The sequence below is a fragment of the Nesoenas mayeri genome, assembly GCF_963082525.1.
Source record: "Nesoenas mayeri genome assembly, chromosome: 2".
Classification (NCBI taxonomy): Eukaryota; Metazoa; Chordata; class Aves; order Columbiformes; family Columbidae; genus Nesoenas; species Nesoenas mayeri.
The window spans coordinates 119025113-119037391 of record NC_137543.1 but is presented as its reverse complement, the minus strand read 5'-3'; the positions used below and the strand labels follow the sequence as shown (position 1 = coordinate 119037391).

General features: G+C 39.3%; 1 pseudogene across 1 annotated transcript in view; it reads left to right on the top strand.

Annotated features, from left to right (window-relative positions):
- The first annotated feature begins 559 nt into the window (after positions 1-559).
- LOC308053338 (collagen alpha-4(VI) chain-like) overlaps positions 560-12279 on the top strand; it is a 50255-nt pseudogene continuing 38535 nt past the window's right edge. Inside the window, exons 1-6 of the transcript in view lie at positions 560-609; positions 4467-4552; positions 6432-7008; positions 8172-8687; positions 9027-9363; positions 9797-10602. The product of the transcript in view is annotated as a collagen alpha-4(VI) chain-like (transcript). The remainder of the gene's footprint in view (positions 610-4466; positions 4553-6431; positions 7009-8171; positions 8688-9026; positions 9364-9796; positions 10603-12279) is intronic.

Genomic DNA, 12279 nt, shown 5'->3' with positions numbered 1-12279 from the left:
TATATATATTTATATAAACAACTACACATTTGCATCTTTAAGTAACTTATACTAGGACCTGCATATACTGTTTTATGTTCAAATAAGTTTTGGAATTAACATATTCGTAGCTTAATATGCAGAATTGTTAATGCTCTGTAACACTGCATGTTTCTGAGTGAGATTATTTAGGCTTTGATCTGCAGTAACTATAAGCTGTATGACCTGAGTTTTCCATTAAATTACTTCTTTCATTTTACTTTAGCAAACAATGAACAATACATGTAGAAGGCATAAAGTGCCTCTCTTTATGCAGCTTATAGTGCATTATTGGAATTTCCAATGTGAAGATAGGGAAAAATAAATGCTACAAATAGGGAAACTAGTCAGCACACATTTTTAAATTGCAGTGTCACTGTGTGTTTAAAGACGCTGCCTGATGTCAATAGAGGCTACTAAAGGGAAAAATAAAGAGCAAGTGGGAAATACGTTCCCATCCGCACTCACTGTTTAGAAAGAGTAGGAGAGATTTTGCAGGTGTAGGGTATCTGACCCTATGACCACGGAACATTCTTGAATCATGAGGCTGAAAGAAGCTGAAGGAGGCACAGAGACTACAGCCGTTAGGAGGTATGGAAATAGTTGCATAGCTCAACAGTGACTGATTATTGTGTATCATATAACAGTAAGAGCTAGACTTTGGTACGAAATTCTAATGTTTACATTTTTGAGCAAAGTTTAGCCCCTTGCTAAAACAGTAACTATATTTTGCTCATCTGACTGTGGGCAACCAGATACACCCCAGAATCATGGTGATATTGGTGCCCTTGAGTTTTTCACAAACTCAGTGTTTTGCTCTAAAAATCTTCACCACTATAACTAGAGGTTTTGGAAGCACTGGTAGTATGTTACTTATCTACCTTTGAATATGTATGTTTCTAGCTGCATCAAGAGATCTGTGTTCAATTTATTAAAACCAGATAGTTCAGGACACTTACTGCTCCTCTGGCACTATAACTGTGTTATCAAAGTAGGTACTGCGTAATACAGTAATGGAAGTTAGTAATTGTGATGATATTTTAATGTTATTAAAAATAAAAATAATGTCTCAATATAAAGTTTTTGTTCATTAACGTCTAAAAGAGGCTGACATTGTGAGGCATAGTAGTGAAAATAGATAACTGGAAATCAAATCTCTGTCAAAGTGATCAAGGAGAACTCCTAAGATGTTGAGTAACTATCAGGAATATATACAGAAAAATTAATTAAATCCAAGACAAAATTTATTTGTGAAGATGCCATTTAAGATGGCTGCAGAACATTTTTATTTGCTATAGTTTCATATAAAACATAGCACAGTTTCCATAGTAAGTGTTTGTTAAAGAAAACTGCAATGTGCAGAGACATGAAGAAGGTTTCCACAATGCACAAACAGCAGCATTTCCACCTTTTTAAGGACCTCATAGTACCTGGAACCCCTTTTTCTTGTATAGGGACCCCAGTTACATCTGGAATCTGTGTTACTGCAGTACTAATAATAGTAAAGAGTGCCCATATGTGATACATGTCTTAAAATATAAGAAATGTGGCTTTTTTCTTCCCAGAGGAGAAGGTTCCGAAGAACCTTTCAAGAGCTACAGTGAGGCTTGATGTGGTAATACTTGGAAATGAAGTTTTGCCATTGTCTGAGCATAGAATATAGTCAAGCAGATTTCTGTTCATTGCTTTTTGTTGTTTACAAAACTTAGGGTAATATTATGTACTGTTACCCTAAGAACTTGGAAGTGAACCCTGTGCTATGATGTTAGACCAGCTGTAACCTTTCCACTAAATTGTCTTTGCAGATCCAAGATACAGTTTTCAAACCAGTGTAATGAATTGTTAAGAGCAGCATTTGATCATCAACCTGTATTTTCAGAGATACTTGGCTTGCTTTTTCAATAGAACGTAAGTGATGTTTGCAATATGATAAACAATCTAATTGGTTTGTGATTTTAATATAAAACTATAGCTGGCTTCAAAAGAGATGAGAATAATTTATGGAAGTATGGTCTTCACCTAGAAGCAACCTGGAAGCTTTTAAACCAGTCTGTGTGGTTTAAACCTTTTATACTATTTCCTTAAGCTAATGGCTATTATCAAAGATACGGGATTGGGCGGGATGGACCTTTATTCTGAACGCTAGAACTTTTTTGGTGACTAGTGGCAAAGGGAAGTTTAACAGAAGTGACAGAAATAAAGAGGAGCTATCTGCATGTACTGGTAGATACCCTGCCCCTCGCACATACTTTCAAGATACTGAAAAGACTAATATGTGGATCAACCTGTTATGCTGTAGCCATCACTTGGATATCTTCTCCCACTACACTGGTTCAGTTCCACATCCTTCTGCAAGAGGAATTTCCTGTGTCTGAGACTACTTGATTCTTAGAAGCATGCTCCTGGGATTCAAGAAGCATACCCAGGAAGCCTTCCAGTTGCTGGAAGGACAAACTAGTTTTTTTGTCTCTATCTGATTGCTTCTGTGTGTCTTCACATAAATTTCCTTCTCTGTTACTTGTAAGTTTAGGCAATTTCATGTGAATGTAATTATTAGGCATTAAGCAATAGCAGACACATGCTGGGGAAATTTGTGTGCAAATCATCTCCAAAATGAAATTGTAGACTGATTGTTCTCATCTGAGTTCCAGAAGCCCTGAATTTTTTTTTTTTTTTTTTTTTTGAGTGGGGTGAATGGGGGCAGGGAGAATGACAAATGAGGATCCTGGGTTTGCTTGTGTCAAACCCAAGCCTGGAATATAAGTGGCTCAAGCTATCTTTTCCTTCTGATCTTAGCATCTACCAGGATCACCCAACAGGTTCAAAAGATGGCATGAGACAGAGCAGTGTTTGGCTTATTCTGTATTACTGGTAGTTTAACAGTGCTTTCTATAAAATTTTGGTAATAAACAGGTGGTGGCGCATAAAAGTCAGTAGCCATGCATCTTTCACAACAATATACCTCTAACTTAGGTAGTATGTGAATATGAGATTCTTAGGGAAGCCCCAGTGGGATGTATTTTTCAGTCACTGAGCTTGTAAGCATAATATATTAGTTATGTCACGTTGCTGAATTTTACTTCAGCCTCCTCAATGACTCATTCCTCAGTATAATTTCTGCAGAATCCTTGTTGCTAACAGGTGTGTTCTGGAAGCCTGAAGAAGAGACTACACGCAGTGTTGAACAACGTTAACTCTGACATGCACATCCACGCAAAAGCAGTCCAGCATGGACAGCAGCTCTGTCAAGCTCTTGGTTCCCCTAGAATGGGAAGAGATATGCTCTCAGTTGGCAGAGGACCAGCTACAAAGGGCGGGTGAGAAGGCTGGCTTTGGCTGTCTGAAATGCAGTGGGGACATCTTTTGCTTGTCTTTTAAATACTTGAATAACCAAGGGCTGTAGAATAAATAAGCACTCTACCCCATTTTCCTCATCCTCTCTGCTGGACATACCCAGCCAACCTGCTTATCTGCTACGCATGTCACCATGCAGAAGCTTTGGCCTTTATATTCATAAATTTTACCATAAATCTTTTCTTCTACCTGCTGACATCAGCATTGTGTTATACAGCTCGGTTCTGACGTGGAACAGAATGAGAGGGTGGAACTAGGAGGAAAGCAGCTGGAGCTAGTCAGAACAGAAAGATAACTTGAGCAACTCCAAGGAAAAACATTATCTGAAATGTTTTCATATTCATGCTTTTTTGCATGCTTGGCCTCCAAGGCTCTGGTTTATTGTTTCTGTTTATTCTTTAAGCTATTTAGTGTACTTGTGTTCTAGAATTGAAAGTTTTTCAAAAGTCTTTTGTTCTCCATTGCTTGGTGTGCTTAAGCTCAGCCTGGCTAAATTTACTAGTTTCTCGCTGAGATTTTCATTCCCATTTCCCATAGCATTGAGTTGTGGTACTTTTGTACAGCAAGAGTCTTCATTACAGGCCAACTAACATATTTCATTTGTAAATGAGTGCTTGTTCTTATCTGTGCCTGTTGTATATAAACACCACCACCAAATTTCTTTTAAATACATGTGTGGGTGAGGAATTTCAAGGCTAGAGGGGAATCTTAGAAGCATAACTCCCATTAATCTTACAGTGTGAATAGCTTGCTTGTATTAATAGTTGACTTTTGGATCGTAGTAAGTATAGCTGTGTGAATCAGAACAAAGCATGATTGTGTGAGAGCAGAGCAGTGAGCAGTTCATTTTAGTTATATGCTGTACATCAGTATCAAAATCTTAACAGTTGTGTTCAAAGTCTCTGTCTTAAAAGCTGAGGAAAGAAAATATGAATGTAATATGAATGTAAAGTGCTGCTTTAAATTGCATACAGCTAGAAAACCTCCATGTTCTTCATAAAATGCACTTTCTGATTTCTCTCATGATTAAATATATCTTTCTAAGGAAATTATGCATGTATTTCTTACTGTCCTTCTTTTTTTTTCTTTCCTAGGGAGGTTTTCAAAATGGATGATTGGAAACCACTTCTTGTTCTTCTGTTTTTTTCCACCTTCTGCTCTGTAGATGCACAGCAGACTGGTAATACACTAAATAAATTATTCTTCTTCAAGTTGATAGCAAAACTAACTTTTTCTATTTATACCCAATGCTGGAGAGAGATGAAGAAATGATTACAGTTTATTCTTTATCTAACTAGGAATAACATGGTATATTTCTATGAAACAGATATTTAAACTAAGATAGGAGTGTTTTCCTAAAAAAATGCAAAATTAAATGCAACAGCTTGATAAAATTTTGTTCTGTTCATGTGTGTTGAGGTTCTCTATTTTCAAAAGCAATTAAAAACTCTCACAGTTGTAAGACCACCAAGAGTGAGATAAGTCACAGGATTCACCATTTTTATTTTGCTAGTCAAGTCTTCTGGAAAATCTACTTGAGAAAGTATTCTGTACAATTGCAGAATGTTTAGTGCATGACTGTTGGGTAGGGAAGTATTACAATAACTGCTTCTTACTTGCCCTACTAGTATGATATGTTTCTGAAAGGTGTGGAAGCACATGAGTTTATTATTTACTACAAGATGTGGTTAGCCTTGTTTAAGTTGGTGTCTTTTTTTTTTTTTCCCTTAGATGATAAATATTTTGTAATGTATGCTTGCAGAATGAAGCTCAAAGTGCATGGGTAACTTTTCCTTTAGTCTCACTTGACAGCAGATCAATGCATTCTTATAGTTGTGGTTCACATATAGAAGTGTGTAAACAATTACCACATGCATTTACTACACATGGGTTCTGAGCAGGCTGTGAGGCTATATATGGAAATGGTGTCGGTGTGAATTTCAGCGTCTTTAATTTGCCTAAGAATGTTGTTGCAGAAGGATGTAGCCTCTGACCCTCTGTGTGATGAACACGAGAAAAGAAGGAACTAGTGGGTGCTGAGAATTTACCAGGATAGGTGGAAGGATTTTTTTGCAAAATGCCAGTAGGTCCTGGATTCTGATAAGTGATCAGGAGAAAAAAATTACTCTTCCATTAGATTACGCATCCCATAGGAAAACGGGAAAGTTAGTGTTTCTTCAGTCTGCAGGAAGGCTTTTATGGCAGATGTTGTCTTCCTGGTAGCTGGATCCTGCAAGGCTTCTTGTACACAATGGTCAGTGGCTTTGATACTGATGTGCCATACACCATGTTCTTGTTGAATACTTACTATAACAAGAATATCTTACAGAAATTCAGTTACAAAGGAGGAGGCACCAAAACTGGGCAGAACCTCCAGTTTATGCTAGAGAATCACTTTGTAGCAAGTGCTGGTAGCCAAAAGGAAGAGGGCATTCCTCAAATTGCTGTGGTAATTACAAATTGATAGGCTGAAGATAATGTTCAAAACGTAGCCGCACCAATCAAGGCATCACATTGTATGCTATAGGTGTTAAAGGTTCTACTTTGTCTGAGCTTCGAGAAATACCTAGTGAGCACATCTATGAAGCAGAAGATTTTGCTTCTCTGCAGGGACACTCTCACAGTATTCTACAGATGCTTGTACTACACTAGCGAAGATAGCTGGACTGGTCACCCACATTACCCATGATATATCCTGCGAGAGTTCTTTTCTTCCCAGCTTTATTTTTTTCCCGTTCATAGATGAAGTACATGGAATTGCATTGTGTTGCCAAAATACAAGTTTTAACTTTTTTCATTTTCCATATATTGCTAACTAGATTTCAATAATATCAGCTCATAGCTGTGATAAATTTGGAGTACCTGTCTACCTTGAAAATACTCAAATAATGGTGAGAGATGGGAAAAGTGTTGGGAGGAAGGGGAAGGCAGAAACATGTGACACAGTTGTAATGTATTTCATAAATGGTAAAATGTACAGTCAGTTCTTCCTTGACCATGAGAAAAGCTAGAGAAGAAGCTGTACTAATTCTTTCTTCTATGTGGTCTTCCTTGGGCAGCTTGTGAAAAGCCTTGTTGGCAGATGTTGTCTTTTAAGTGGATACTTCAACAAGTATTGGCCAGGAAGACTTTCAGCAGGTGAAGAACTCCCTTTCCACCTTGGTTTCATGTCTTCCTATTTGTCTTGATGCAATCCAAGTTGGGCTGGCACAATACAGTGATGAGTTTTACCACAAATTCATGCTGAATCAGTATTTATTGAAAAGCGATGTTTTGGAGCAGATTGAGAATTTGCCTTATGGAAGTGGAGAAACATACAGAGAGAGAGCTCTGGATTCTTTCAGTAGAGTGATATTTCACTGAACCTGCTGGTAGCAGAGCTAAAGGCTGTGTCCCACAGGTTCTCATTGCTGGTTGAGAATTCAGTAATGAAGTTGAATTGCCTGCCAGGAAACAGTGCAACAGAGGCATATCCCTCTATGTTGTTTGAATTGGTGTCCAGAATAGCAGCTGAGCTTCAAGAAACAGCCAGTAAGCCTGTATATCTGTGTAGTGCTGGTAATTTTCATGACCTTCAAGATCTTTCCACAAGATTTTGGGGTAACTTTTGCTTTGCAGTTGAAAGTCAGAGAGAAGGTAAGAAGTTGTCCTTATACTTTTGCAGTTTCAGTTGCTCATGCTGTGTGTGTATAAGGTTCTAGAAAAGCGGTCCTGTTTTTGATGTTGTTTACATCAGCATTACTGTCATATTGCTTGAAAGCAATGGGGCTAATTTTTGGTTAGCTTGCAGTTCAGGATGATGTTCCTGTTCTTTTTAACGCATTCCAGTGTCTATTGAAATCAGTGAGGTTTAATTGTTAAAATATGAAGGCAAACCTATGCTGGGTGCTCTCTATAAGCTGAGCCTTAATGTGTTGCAAAGAAAATCAGGGTCAGATTCACAAAATCTATGAAGTACATTCAATTTCATCTAATTAGAGCTGGTGGAGCCTTTTTTAGAAAACGTTTTGATGTCATTGGACGGTTGAACAGAGAATTATTTCTTGATTAAGCTATGCTTTTGATAACTCCTTCTCCAGCAAAACATTTTCTGTAACATGGAAGCCTCATGTCAGAAGCTTTGTGACCCTGATCCAAGTGTGCCAGAGCAAAACCAGCAGCCTGAGTAGCTTCTAATTCACTGGCAATCCAGAGCAACTTCTCAGGTGACTGTGAGGGAAGAACAGAGTGCAAATGGCTGGCACTTGTGCTTCTATAGAGGTGCTATACGGACAAAATATTTACCAACTTTGGCTGCGTGATGGCAATACTTGCCTATGCACATTTTGTTGTAATTACCTGTACTAACCAAGAGGAGCGGGGCAGTGGTCTGAGGGGTTTGCTGCAGTGGAGTTGCCTGTTCTGACTGACAGAAAAATTATCTTGATTTTTTTTTTTTTTGTAGAAAATGGCAATAGGAGAGTTTGTATTTAACCGTAGAACCATATAATATTCTGGCTTGTCCTGATAAGCAGTCACTCTTCAGGAGAGTGAGAAAAGCACCTGTCTATCAGACTTTCCTGTAGTGTGGGAAAGGGGCCAGTTAAGGTATTGTGTTTGTTTCAGGTATTCCTTTTACTGTGAAAATCTGCTCTTCAGCACTGATAGGGATTTAGATTTCATGTTTTGTTGTAGCACCATCTTGTGTATTGCCTTGAAGATGAACCTTTTTTGTAGCAACCTTTTCTGATTATCCCACCAGTTATCCCATGGTATGACCTACATTCGTCTTATCTTCCTTATGTCTACTCTCCCTTTAGTGAGTTCCAGTGTTAATGTTGCAGATATTGTGTTTCTTCTGAATGAATTCAGCAAAATTGGGTCACGCAACTTCCAGCTGATTAGGCCTTTTCTGTTAAAAATTCTTGATGCCCTGGATATTGGTCCAAGTAATGTAATAGTTGGGTTAGTGCCATACAGTAATGAGCTAGAGTTCACTCTGGGCACGTTCAAGGATAGATTGGAAATCCTGAATTACTTGAAGAACTCAAGAAACAGGCAGCAGGAAAAAACAAAGAGTACAGCACATTGCTGTGGTGGTCACTGATGGCCAATCCTTGGATGATTACACTGAACCAGCATCTAAACTAAGATGTAAAAGTGTTAACTGTCTATGCTGTGGGCATGCAGAACATCAGAGAGTAGCAAACTTGATAAAATTGCGACTTATCCCCCAAGGAAACATGTCACCACCATGAAGGTTTTTCTACAGCTGTCAAATATTGAGTGGAAAAATAAAGAAAGGGCTTTGTAAAGAAATTGTGACAAAAATGCTTGTAGTCCCATTACAGCTGATAAGTTTGAAAAAAGTTTTGTGATGTTTAGGTGATGACTGACCCAAATATCATCAAAGGAAGAGCTGCCCTGCTTAGAACCAGGTTCGGGGGTCAGGCTCAGACATTGGAGGTCACAGTCAGAGGTCACAGTTAGGGGTCGCATGGCCCGTATGTAGTGCATGGATCATCTGGTATCACATACCTGCAGTTCCAAAATGTGAAGTGGCTCATAAAAGCAGTAGTTAATGCCTCAGTGGTTAGGGTGAAAAAAGTTCACTTTGATGTTTCCATCTGTAGCTCCAAGTGGGAAATGTATTTCTCAATTAATACTCCTCGAAGTCTTCGACTAGAGAAGCAGTATTGAACTTGAAGCCTCTGTCAGGCCAGCCCTTTACAGCAAGAGCTTGGAGCTTTGCCAGGCAGAGATCTGGTGTGAACTAGGGTGGTTGTGTGTCTTTCCTTGCTGTCACCAGGATCCTCATTCTTACTGGAGAACCAACTGTGCCGTTGGATAGTGCCAGCCTTCCCAGGGTCATAAAAGCTTTGAAGGAAGGTGGAATCAACTTAACTGCTGTTGGAGTGAACAAAGAAAGCAAAGCAGAACTTGAAGAAATTACTGAAGGTCAAGAAAGATTACTCTTTGCACAGAGCTATGATGCACTTGCCAATAAAAAAGGTAGGAAACTTGCTTCTGCAATGAAAATAACAGACAAGAATTCTCTCTGCTTCAGGGGTACCAACGTGCTGTCTTTCTCCACAGAAGTCATGCAGTTTGAGTATTTATTTTTTTCCTCACAGTGGCCCTTCAGGTAGCAAGAGGATGAGTGTCGTGAGTGGGGTAGTTAATCTGACTTGGCTTCATTGGTACCTCAGCTGAGGGTTTGATTTTGGTTGCAAGCTCTGTCTTGTTATGACTCTCCCAGGTAGTCTTTTAGATGGTATGTAAAGATATATTTCTTCTACAAACTAATTGCAGAAAAGGGTGAATTTTATCTGTGCATGGAAACTCTCTGAGTTAAATTAGAATAGATGATGGGTTGGCCTTGCGTGGCCTTGCTATGAACAGCTTCTGTGACTAAAGCTTCACACTGCAGAAAAAAGGAAATAATTAAACACTGCTGAGGTTATGTTCCTCACTAGTTTTTGTTTTTTTGTGGGTTTTGTTTTTGTTTGTTTGTGTTTTTGTTTGTTTGTGGTTTTGTTTGTTTGTGGTTTTGTTTGTTTGTGGTTTTGTTTGTTTGTGTTTTTGTTTGGTTTGTGGTTTTGCTTGTTTGGGGTTTTGGTTTGTTGTTTGTTTGTTTTTGTTGTTGGTTTTGTTTTGTTTTGTTTTTGTTGTTGTTCCTATTTTTGTTTTCCCCTCTTTTTTCCCTATATTTGCAGCAGTCAAGTGACAGATCTGGTATTCCTGATAGATGAATCAGAAAGCATACCAAAAAGAAACTTTTCTGTCTTGAAGACCTTTATGATGGAAGTTGTGGACAGCTTTGTTATTTCTAGGGGCAAAGTACATGTTGGAGTAGTCCAGTACAACTAAGAACCCCAGAAAAACTTTCTCTTAATGACTTCTATACTGTCACCATGATAAAGGAACAGATGAACAGAATCGAGCAATTGCAGCCCTCTGCGTTCACTGGCAAGGGGCTGAAGCTTGTCCAAAGCCTTTTTCAGCCGGCCAATGGAGACTGCAAGGGCCTTGTAGTGATTATAGGCAGAAATGCTACTGACAGGGTGGAGGACGCACCAATGGCTTAGAGAAGCAGTTGGATCCATGTCTTTGCAGTTGGCATAGGGGTTATCAATTCCTTTGAGCTGCTGGTGCTGCAAGGAACAGTGGAAAACCTTGATGCACTGAAAACCATTGAGAGGAGGGTTATTGTCAATCAGGTCTGTGAATCCAAACATCCTCCTACCCAGGGTAACTTGAATATTTTGTTGGGTGCATGATGACGAATATCCACATGGCTACATGCAGTTCCTGATGAAAGTACCTGAGCTAGCTGGACAGCTATGCTACTGTTTTACCAAAGAATACTGCTCAGGTTACTCAGTATTGCAACTTTCTAGACTTGTACCTGGCTTCAGTCAAGAACCACTACACTCATTAGTATGGTAAATAGCTTCTGAAGTGAGACAGCACCTCACATCTAGCATTCATATCCATAGCTGCTCAGTGTCTCAAAGGAGCCAGAGCAGATGTGCCCAAGGTATCCTAATCAAAAGAGAGAAACAGACATTTCAGTGATATTTATAAAAGAGCCTTCCAAAAACCTAACTTTGTCATCTACAGCTGACCATACTGCTTCAGTGGGACTGTCAGCAGCAACTGTTGACAAAACTTAAGTCTCACAGAGGCACGGTGGAGAAGGGCTGTGAGGAAATCCATCGTTGTGTATGTGGGAGGTATTGGAAAGGTGTGAGCACAGCAAATCTACAGTAAGCTGAGATGCTACCCAAAAGCTTTCCCTATATAAGAAACAGAACTTGCTATCTTTTACTACATCTTTGTAATGGCAGTGGTAGCTTGGATGCCACACAGCCTGAGGGTCTCCCAACCCCAAAGAAAATAAAGGTTCAGTATTGGCTTTGATTAATGTAGCAACTTCTATGAGATGCCAAAGGCTGGTTTTGTATCTGAGTTTATTCCAACTTGGTGCTGGGTTATCTGTCACCTTGTCACGTGGGAAGACTGAAGCAGAAAACATAAGCAATTGCTCTTTAAAATTACAGATTCTTGCCAGTTATTTAGTAAGATAATACTGTAGATGTGTTTCTTAAGTTGCAAAAAGAAAAATGTGGTGAATGACAAATGAAAAGGCAGAGCACTTTCTCTGCTGAAGGTAAGGGAGATCTGTGTTTTAAGTTTAAGCATTGATTTGGGATAGCAGGAAGAGACAACTGCTGGAGCAGTTCTCTCTGTGCCCGTCCTTACAGGGACTGTAGCTGTACTTTAAATCTCCTTGTTATCTTCCTTGTGTCTTCACCTTATAGGTGACATTTTACATGTGTTGAATACATGCTCTTTGTTATCTTTGTTATGCCATAAAACTGATCGTACCCAGTTCTCTAGGTTTCATTCCCTTAGTGACCAGAATCTTACTGTGTGAAAGGAACACTGGGGTGACCACACTGCTTGTCTAAGGCTTGTCATAACAATGGCTGAACAAAAAACTGCCTCTCCTGCACCTTGGGCTGCTGAGCTCTTAAACATAGCAGGTGCTTTTCAGAGAAGAGAACAGCTGGGCTTGTTTCAGTGTGAGCTCTGCACCCCCACTCCCTGTTTTTCCCACCAAAAGCTGAGCAAACCTCCAGCTGAAAAGGCATGGCCTGAAAGCAGAGAGAGGAGGCTGCTGTGGAACTGGAGTGCACTGCTAGTGGCTAGTGCAGTAGCACCTCCTGGTGTTTCATGGCCAGAGAACAGCTAGTAACAGGAGTTACTGCAGTAAACATCTATACAGGCACACTTGTTTAGAGAGAGAAGTTAAGGAAAGCATGTTGACTTTGATCCAACCAATGCATGTATTCATTAAGTTCTGCATAAATTTGTCTCATACAACAAAAATTAACTTCTTGTGAAGCCTGTCTTATCTTATAC